Source organism: Telopea speciosissima, chromosome 4 (assembly GCF_018873765.1).
Source record: "Telopea speciosissima isolate NSW1024214 ecotype Mountain lineage chromosome 4, Tspe_v1, whole genome shotgun sequence".
Taxonomy (NCBI): domain Eukaryota; kingdom Viridiplantae; phylum Streptophyta; class Magnoliopsida; order Proteales; family Proteaceae; genus Telopea; species Telopea speciosissima.
The window spans coordinates 47,780,856-47,791,647 of NC_057919.1; the positions used below are offsets into that span (position 1 = coordinate 47,780,856).

Sequence of the window (10,792 nt, forward strand, 5' to 3'; positions counted from 1 at the left end):
ATGATTCCATGACTACCCAACATTGTCACGATAGTTTAACAAAGATAATCTCTCAAAATGGAACCTGTAAATATCAATATCACATGCTTCTAACTGCTCCAATCTTAATTTCAAAAAAGTCTGCAATGGGAAGCCTCATGCGTCTTAGGTTGTTTGAGTGGTGACAAATCATGATAGAAAGAAAAGCATGAGCATGGTAAATGCCACTGGGATTCATTTTTTATTTTTTTTACGTAGGAAAGCTCTTTCACTATTAATTGAACTCTACATCTCTTAACACAGAATCCCAAGTCCTAGGAAACAGATTCCATGGATTCAAACCAGAACCAGATCATAGCCACCATGGGACAGCAGCAGCAGCAATCTGAGGATGAGGAAGCTTGTTTATATGCAATGCAATTGGCAAGCTCTTCGGTCCTTCCCATGGTTTTGAGATGGGTTGTCGAGCTCGAAATTCTCGAGATCATCAACAAAGCTGGTCCAGGAGCAGAAGTCTCACCTTCTGAGATTGCTTCTCAGCTTGCCACACAAAACCCAGATGCCCCCGTTATGATTGATCGTGCCCTTCGACTCTTAGCCAGTTATTCAGTTCTCACTTGTTCACTGAAGAGACATGAGGATGGCCGGATTGAGAGGCTCTATGGGGCAGGCCCCGGTCTGCAAGCTATTCCTTAAAAATAAGGAGATGGGATCGTTGGATATGTTGATGCTTATGCATCAAGACAAGGTCCCCATGCAGGGCTGGTAAAGATGAATCCCCCTTAATTTAGCTATTTTTATGCTGGTTGTTTAATTTGATTTCTTTTTTTTTTTTTTCTATTTCTGCTCATGCCACGGGCTTAGAGCCTGTGAGCTTTGGAATAGCTTAGGCTATATTTGGATGTCCAGAAAATAGAAGAAAAGATAAAAAAAAATTTTTAAAAATAAAAAATTGAATGAGAGATAGATAGATTAAAAAATCAATCATTGCAGCATTATGATTTTTGTCTCACTAGTTTTTTCGAAACCAACTACCGAAACATTAAATTACAGAATGTTCATTTTTTTTGGAAACCAACTATCGAAACATTAGCTAGATCTCTAGGAAATTTGGCTCTAATTCCTCTTTAGCTAAGTTTCTGATCTGTTATAATGACAATTTAGCTAGATCTCTAGGAAATTTGGCTCTGCAGATGCTACAAACTTAGTTGTAAAGACAGATGCTACCTTATCTATTGTAAAGACTTTTAGTTTTTAATATATATTTTATTTTTCGATCAACAAAAAAAAAAAACAAAAACTATCCAAACATAAAAAAAGGAAGAATAGAAAATGCAATTAATAAAACCCTTTCAAGAGTGGTAAATAACAGTTTCCTCCCCCCTTCCCCTTTTTGATTCTTTTTTTTATTCTATTTCTTCTCATTCCATGGGCTTAGAGCCTGTGAGCTTTGGAATACCTTAGGCTATATTTGGATGTCAAGAAAAGAAAAGAAACTATAAGAAAAAATTTTAAAAAAAAATGTGAATTTGAGGAGATAGACACATAAATTAATCATTGCATCATCATGATTTTTTTCTCATTATTTCACTCTTGTGCATCTTTTCATTCCCTTATTTTGTCTAGACCTCAGTTTTAGCCAAGGTTCTAAAACTCGGGTTTCGACCAGCCAGAAATCGAGTTCGTCTCGGTTTCGACCATATCTCGGTCGAAACCTGAAACTTTCTCCAAGCTAACTCGAACCTTGGTTTCGAGGCCCAAAAGTTATTTTTTTTACCCTGATTCTTGTTGTGCTGCCTATTTTTGACATTTTAAATCCAATCCATGCATTAGTTTCACATAGAGAACATTAAAAATAATACTTGTGGTTTTGATCCAAGTTTGATACTATATATTGCTCTTGGACATTGTATCGAATAAGGTTTGCCCGAAACATAACACCTTCAATATAAATCAGATTTAAGCAATCTTGGATTTGTTAGAAATCATTGTTTTGTCAGCTTTCCAACAAGTCCAAGACTACTTAAATCTGGTTTATATTAAAGGAGTTATGTACCGGTCAAACTTAATTTGGTATGCACAAATGCTATTAAAATCGCTCTGAATGAAAATATTTTTTTGGATATCAAAACAAATGAATATTTCACTACACTTTTGGTTTTAGCAATGTTTACCATATTAAGATTTATGTAATTTTTAGATTTGAGAAAAACACCAGCATTAGAAAGTGAAATTGCACCTACCGTCGAAAATTTAGTTTTGTTCTTAAATTTGGGGGTTGACTTTTTTTCGTTTGAAATTAATTTTTTAACTATTTTAATTGGATTCAAATAGGGGGTATTTTTTTTATTTATGAATAATATACAAATACAAAAATAAAATACAAATACAAAAACATTTACTTAAATGATATTAGGCATAAATAAGTGTCTGTCCTGGTTTCTGGCCTGGTTGCTGGCGTACTTAAGTATCTATATTGGTTTCAAGCCAGGTTTTCCCAAGTTTTGATGGGCATTGATCGTGTCGTTATGTGATAAAAAATAAACCCTAATTAGAACTAATAGAACAATGGTAAATAGGGATCAAATCCACGGGGAACTAGAAGGCAAAAATGCTAAGGAAGAAATATAGTCGTTTTAGGTTTTGATTAAACTAAACAAAAAATAATAACTTAATTAACTATAAGGGATACTAAAAATCAATTTGAGAGATGAAAGAGAGAGAGACTGCCTTCAGGTTTCGAATCCACATTGATTCATTAGTTAATTTATGGCATACACTTACGATTCATTATAGCTATAAGCCTAATGACACCACAGAATGATAAATTGCAATTCGACCTAGTTATAACCTATCTTGCCGATCACTATCGTCTTTCGTTTTTGGCTTAGCATGCTTAGTTCGGTCAGTTATAAACTATTATCAGTTTCAATTACAGTCATAGGAATACCATTGCTTGAAAGAGGATGAATCACAGAAACAAATTTCCTAAATTAGATTTAGTAATAAAATCCATTCAATGAAATAAAATTATAAGTCGTAACATCAAGCAATCAATCATCCATAAATTTAATTAACAAAATTCAATGCTTCATTTACACCTAAAGACAGAAGATACTGGAGTACTGCAACGATGGATGAAGCTGCTGGTTTGTGATGGGGCTGCAATGCGATGAAGACGAAGCTGCTAAAACGGTGATGGCAAGGCTGCTCCCCACTTGGGCTACCAAGATAAAACGGAAGAAGAAGAAAGGAATTGGGAAGAGGAGAAGTCCCGTCCGTGAGAAAAAAAAAAGAATGAATAAAAAAGAGAGCGTGCGAGAGATGGAGAGATTAGAGGAGTTGAGATTTTGGGGATAGATAGAATCGTGTGGGTGAGAGAAATGAGATAAAGATAGTTGGGAGTGAGGAGAGTGCAAGAGATGTATGGAGAAAGAGAGAGAGATTCTAGGAAATTGGGATTTTTCTATTTTAATTTGGGAAGAGATGGGAGAGATAGTGATTGGTGAGGGGTTCTAAAAGAAGAGAGAGACAAGTGAGAAAAAGGGAAAAAGAGCTCTCCACGTGAAGAAGGGAAAAGAGAGAGATTATGGGATGGGAGAAAGAGGGCCATGAGGAGGGAGATTAGAAAGTGGATGGGAGAGTAAAAAATCCTCTTTTTGAAAATATCTCTCCATTCTGGCCCCGAATGGGCCCAATCCGAGAATTAAAGTTGCTCCAATTAATGTTTTGGACGATAAGAGCTCAATATCGGATATCCTCTGAAAATTTTCTAATTTTTTGAATTTATGGTTATGCCCTTGTGCTTGATTTTCCTTTGTTGCCCAATTTCTTGGTCATACTTCTAATTTGAGGTGAAATCTCTTCAATGCCCTTGGGTCTTCAGTGAAACTTCTTCCTATCTCGCCCTTGGTCACATGTGAGTCGATCTATGGGTAGACCGGACCCTAGATTGCATCAAATCATTCCATTCAGCATCTTCTATGTGCATGACCCTATAACACCCTGCAATCACAATTACATAGAAAAATGGAATTAATTAAACCAAAGATATTAAATTGGAACAAACAATTAAATAGAAATTCAATGCATAATTACAGCTCGATCATGCATAAGTGTCAAAACTTGCAAAATTACCAACATCTCGGTCAAAACTGGTCAAAACCATCGAATTTTGATCGAAACCTTGGTTTTTTAAAATCACCCTTCAACTCATTTTGGAAACCTGCGAAACCGAGTTAACTCGGTGGTTTCGACAGGTTTCGATCGAATTCTTTTTCTATGGTTTTAACTACTTTGCTTGATTTGGATCCATGTAGCCGATCCCATTAAGTTGGGATAAGGCTGAGCTTGTTGTTCTTGTAAAAAATTGCAGTTAATAAAACCCTTTCAAGAGTGATAAATAACATCCCCCACACTAACCTAAGAATACAAGAGAAGGCAATAGCATAAAATAAAAAGTTACATTAAGCCTCTTTCGTATCTCACAAGTTATTTTGATTGGAAAAGTTCCAATCCTTGTTGAATTTATTCCCTCCATTGATTGTTTAGTATAATAAACTTGGTAATACTTCAACCAATAAATAAATAAACTAGGTAGTACCAAAAAACAGTATACATAATAAGTAGATAATTCAATAAGGGTTTCTGCTTGCTAGCAGAGGCTACACGGGTAGGTTAGGGCCAATAAGCACCCCAATCAGTTCAATAAATAGGGGTAGAGAAGTCATTTCATATTAATATAGTTTTTAATTTTCCATCGATTTGACTAGGGGTTCTCTGTTGATAGCATTGCCCAAGGTGGATTCTTTGGCCAAATAGATATGTCTTGCGTCCTACTGATGGCCATTATGAAGTTAGGGTTCAAGTCAATTTGTATTAATTTTCTTTCGTTCTAAGAATGCCTGGACAAAAATATTGTAAATCCTTTTTGCTAATATATTTTTTTTGCTGATCTTTAGTCAGAGAGCGAAATTAGAATATAAGATAAATTCCTTGTAGGTATTCAATTGTTTTCTTGTTTTTATTGTAGGTTCCATATGAAAGAGGTCATTCTTGAAGGTGGAATTCCATTTAACAAGGCATTTGGACTGTCACCATTTGAGTATCAAGGTGTGGACCCTAGATATAACGTGCTTTTCAATGAGGCAATGAAAGGCCAAACCACCATAACTATGAACAAACTTCTTCAGACATACAGAGGGTTTGAGGGCCTAAATTCAGTGGTTGATGTTGGTGGTGGATTTGCTGTTACCCTTAAAATGATCACTTCCAAGTACCCATCAATCAAGGGTATTAACTTTGATTTGCCTTACGTTGTTTTAGAAGCACCATCCCATCCCGGTAATATTTGTTCTCCTTTTGTTCTACATTATTTTATTTTCAATCAGTGCAGTGACAAGGCCTTCTCAGGTCTTGGGTCTTGGTGACACATTTCTATCTCAAACATATATCGGCCAGTAACACATGAGGGAATCGATATCAAAAGATTCTTTGTCAATACACATTCATATTTGTACTCGCATTCATACCTTGACATCAACATGTCTAGACATACCCAATGCGACGACCATGTGATAAGGGTACCCAACCCAAACCCTAGTCGTAACTACCATTTAACGTGTAAACTTTAGGACATATAATGTTCAAAAAGTTAATATTGCATGTGATAAAATTAAACGAAAATGAATAAACGGTTCAATTTAAAATAAACCTAGTTTGATGGACACATAAATCCAACACTTACGTTGTTGCAAAAGCACCATCACATCCTGGTATAATTTTTTTCTTTTCTACATTATTTAAATTTTAGCCAAGGGATTTATATGAATAACTTAAGATTTACTTAATCATTTTGGTGAACAGGTCTTGAGCATGTTGGAGGTGACATGTTTGAAAGTGTTCCAAAAGGGGATGCCATTTTTATGAAAGTGAGTTATGGACTTGCCTTTTGATCCTTCATCAAAAGTAGCAAATAGATTGTGTTTCCTGACATATTTATTTATGTATTTGTTTATACATGAACGAACTTTCAGTTGATATTGCATGACTGGAGTGATGAACATTGTTTGACAATTTTGAGGAACTGCTATGAAGCATTACCAGATGGTGCAAAGGTGATCATCGTTGATGCTGTTCTTTCAGAAGCTGTCGAAACTAACCGTATAGCTCGAGCTGGATATCAAATTGACAATATGATGATGATGGCAAATCCTGGAGGAAAAGAAAGAACTAAGAAAGAGTTTGAAGACCTTGCTAAGGGAGCTAGGTTTCGCAGTTGTCAAGTGATTTGCCATGTAATTAACCTTTGTGTCATCGAATATGTAAAGTAAGACATGCAAGTTTTACTTTGATTAGAATAAGCACCCAGTGTCACGCCCCAAACCTCCCCCTGGGAGGATTTAGGCAAGTGATCCGAATATCCTACGACATCCACCAATCCCCAAGGATCCAGAAGCAGTACTTACATGTCATAAACCACACAATGAGGGTAAAAAGATAATAAACGTACATCAGAGTGCAACGGAAGGCTTGAACTACTCATAGATGATTTATATCATTTATAATAAAATCTCAAATACCTATATTATATCATATACATATCCATTCATGCTCAAAAGTATAACATTCTGATAATTACACTTCTTGAGAGAAAGAAACTTAAAAAATAACAAAATTTCTATAGATCAACAACATGAGGAAGATCTACAGTTCCATCAACAGCTTCATCGTCCATTGGCAAACCAGTACCTGTAAAATCACCTAAAAGAGAATATACAAGAGTATGAGCTCCACCGAGCCCGTGAATGAAATATAAACCATGCATGCACATGCAAGCACAACCAAATGAACCTATATGAAATGAGATTCATTTTATTATTTAGCAACCTAACAACAAAGCTAAGGCAGGTTCTGTGCTACTACAATCCCCAATACATGTATCCCTCGTGCAGAATTCTAACATCTTCCCGCGATACACCTATTGAGTTGTCGGAGAAAATAAGTCGGCTCCCACATCAATCACCAGGGTCAGCCTAACCAACCCTTTAGGTTACCACTGTGCTACCACCAGTCCTATTAACTGATGGGCCTATAGACCAAGCAATGTCTCCTTGAGACATTGGCCTCACACATTTCTGTGCTACCACCACATCCTAATGATCAGGATGGGTCAACTGACAAAGCAATGCCTCCTTGAGACATTGGCCTCACACTTTTGTGGTATCCAACACCTAAACCCCTGTTTGCAAGGGTTTATAGCACGGGTGACGATACTCTAGCCCAATGCATTCTATATGCCATAGTATGAGTCGGGTGGTGTCAACCGCATCCCATTCTACGGGCTACCACAGGCCTCATTTTCAAGTCGGCTACGGCATCTAGTCTAGTAGTTGCACAAGTATAACATTAACATTCAATTCTAGTAGCCATCAGATATGTATCAGAGTCAAATAGGAATATAAGCAATTTAATTAAATAAAATAGTAAATATTACTGTTGTTGTTGTTGTTGTCATGACTTCTCAGTCATATTACACCTACACCCATGGTGTAATTTCACTCACCTTGTACTAGTCCCGTCTGCTCTTCAATCAGCTCGATCCCAGCCGGTATCTAACACTGCACCTCAAGTTCGGGGTTATAACCTAAGTCAACCAGACCATTAAAATATGTCAAACATGGTTTAAAAGTAGGTTAATGTCCTAGGGTTGGTCTAGGTTGGGTTTGTTTCAGGTTTGAGTTCATAATCACTAAGCTGTAATTCTCTAGGACTGGCATTGGGCCTTAGGGTGAAACGCCCAGTGCATCACCACCCAAAGAATAAAATACAGCAATAGAGGGGGTTTCCTTCTGCGTTTCACTTGTTGTAAGTCTCATCAACCTTGGGGAGTGATGGCAAAGGTCCTCCCCATTGTTGGCTCATGTATTTGGCTCATGGTCCCTCTTTGGATCATGGCCAATGGGGCTCATTGGTGCACCCAAAGTGAGGACAGCAAGGTTGCATGGGGTAGGGGTTCATGATGGGTTTTATGTTATAAATACTATTTTGGGGGTTTGGGTGAAGTCCCATAAGGATTGGATTAGGTTTGGTCACAAATCAGCCATTGGGCCTTTCGCTGGGCATTTCACTGGGCATTTCACTGGGCGTTTGGGTGCAACTCCCAGTGCAATGCCCAGTCCCTATAGGACACGGGATTCCATGCTCTAAATCTGGTTTTGACTATTGGGGTCATCCCAATTCGACCATGGATGACCTAAGATGAGCTGTAACAGTTATAAGCAACTGAATGGGATGGATCTTGAGCATTCAATGCTCGGTTATCCATGGGGATACTGGTTTGGGTTTTGACATCACAGAGATTGGCCAGGCATGGCTGTGATCAGTGGCTGAACACCAACAATCTCACAAAATAGATTAGGTATAGGACATATTTGGTTCATTGCAGTAGTTATCATGGCTAAGGGTCATATTACACAACATGCATGCAAGGTTGGGTGTCTCTGTGCTACTATCCATGGACTATGAGCAAGGATTTAACTAGGATCATGGCTGGAATTAAGTTTAGTCATGCACACAGGTTATATACAGTATAATATCTACTTAGATCATGCTAAAACATACATGCATGCAAGATCCAAGGCTACTTTGGGTCACTAGATGGTGATTCCACACTTTATACACAAGGACAAGGCTAATTGGCTTATGGCTTTGAGCTCAATACTTAGAACAGATGTAAATCAAGGTAAGGGGAGTGTTCCAAGTCCAGATTTGATTACCTAGCTTATGGAGAGGTCAATCCCAAGCTCCAACTCACAAACCTCTTCTCCCTTCCCTTCCTCTTTCTCTTTTCCTCTCCAATGTTAGGAACAGTAAGGAAAACGAAATAAGGTCTGGGCCCTCCTATTTATAGACTTTAAAGTGCTAGGGTTTGTTTGACCCAAGTTGTCCCATATCTAAAATGCATTTTTAACTTGATTCTTCACCATTTTAGCTACATAGGTGGGGTCCACATGGTTCCAAAGGTAGGGAATGGTTCCTAAAATTCTAATGCACATGTATGAGGTGGTTACACACCAAGGAACTGGTACCCGAAGTCCTGGAATGAAAAATACATGCTTCAGTAACTCTGGGCCTTGCATTGGGCGTTTGGGTGCATTGCCCTGAGAATCCTTTTTACGGTTTTGCTTGGATTGAAATGAAATTTCAGTTCATTTAGAGGCATAATTGGATAATGGTTCCTTCTAAGAAAATGCAACTCTATGAGTCTAGTTTCTAAGGAAATTGGAATCAAAGAAAATGAGGTTTGGATTATTGAGCTGAGTTATGTTATTTTTATTAAACAAAGGTCAATCTGTCAAAACAGAAGGATTCGATTTTGATAGCAACTTGAAATGAACTTTTAACTAACTTAGAGATATAACTAGGTAATGGTTTCTTCTAATAAAATGCATCTCTATGAGTCTAGTTTCTAAAAAAATTGGAACCAAGACAAATGGAGTTCGGATAGTAGAGTTATAGCATTTTAACGAAGTGGAGGTCAATTTGCATAGTAGCAGAATTTGATATTTATGTTGGGATTTGACATGCATGTATGGCATTGAGTTCTCATCATCAAATCAAACATGGAAGTTGATATGTGGTCTGAAAATGCTTTATCTAAAACATTCAAGGTGATGAGGGTCATCATTAGTTTAACCTAGAACTAGGATTAGGTTCTATGGTTGGGTTCTTTAGCTTAGATTTTGGGAGCAATCTGATAGAATTCCAAGCTTGGCTTCTTACACTCAAACTAAGTTTAGGAGCCTAAGTCTCTCTTTTATTCTACTTTCTTTCTTATTGAAATAGTGCCGAATCACCCCGTTGTTAATGTCTTCACACATTAATCATCCTTAAATGTTTCATAGGCCTAATATATCATGTACTCGGGTAGGGCCTGAGGAATCAAGGGATGGTACCAACCTTAGACTGTACATTTGGTGGTGAACTGTACAGTAGCAAGTGGTTGGCGTTTGCCTTCTTAAAGGTATGTAGGTTCTCACCAATGGGGCTACCTCATTAAGTTCAACCACGGGTTCAATGCACCATAGTGTATTGGTAACTTTGACCTCGGGTTTCGGACCTTCTACAAAATTTCAAATTAGCCCGTATTTTTGGGCACGGGTTTAACAACCAGTGCTTGTTTGTCTAATGATTTATCGGTGATACTTTTTAATGCTTGTTTGGCCAATACGAGATGTAAGTTTTTCTTTGGGTAGAATATGCACCCAGTGCTTGGTCGTCTAATCTTTTGGTCGGTGATCCTTTTATTATTTTTTTGGCAAAATTTTCCACAACTGGTGATATCAGACTTGTATTAATATCATCAGGAATATTTGGCTCGCAATTCAATCTCTAAGGGAAGAAATTATTGAGTAGGAATCTCTTTCAATAAAAAAACTTGTTTGGCTTTAGTGTAGCTAGAGAGTGTGCTTCTCTAACGACCAAGGCCTTAGCCACTAGAGCATTTTGAAGTCCAATATGGAAGTATGTGTTGGAATTATGTGTCAATCAAACCCAGTTCTGTCTAGTTTACTTTGTATTGAACTTTTTATACATTTTGGTTTAATATTATCACATGCGATATAAATTTTTTGAGCATTATGTGTCCGTAAGTTTTACTTAAAATGGTAGTCACAACTAGGGTTTAGGCTGGGCACCCTTATCATATGGTCATGGCATTGGGTATGCCTAGACATATTGATGTCAGGGTACGAATGCGAATGCACATTATGATGTGCATTGGCGAAGAATCTACCTTGTCGATTCCCTCATA

General features: G+C 37.4%; 1 pseudogene; it reads left to right on the forward strand.

Annotated features, from left to right (window-relative positions):
• Positions 1–309: 309 nt before the first annotated feature.
• On the forward strand, positions 310–6,343 carry LOC122659362 (annotated as a pseudogene).
• Positions 6,344–10,792: the final 4,449 nt, after the last annotated feature.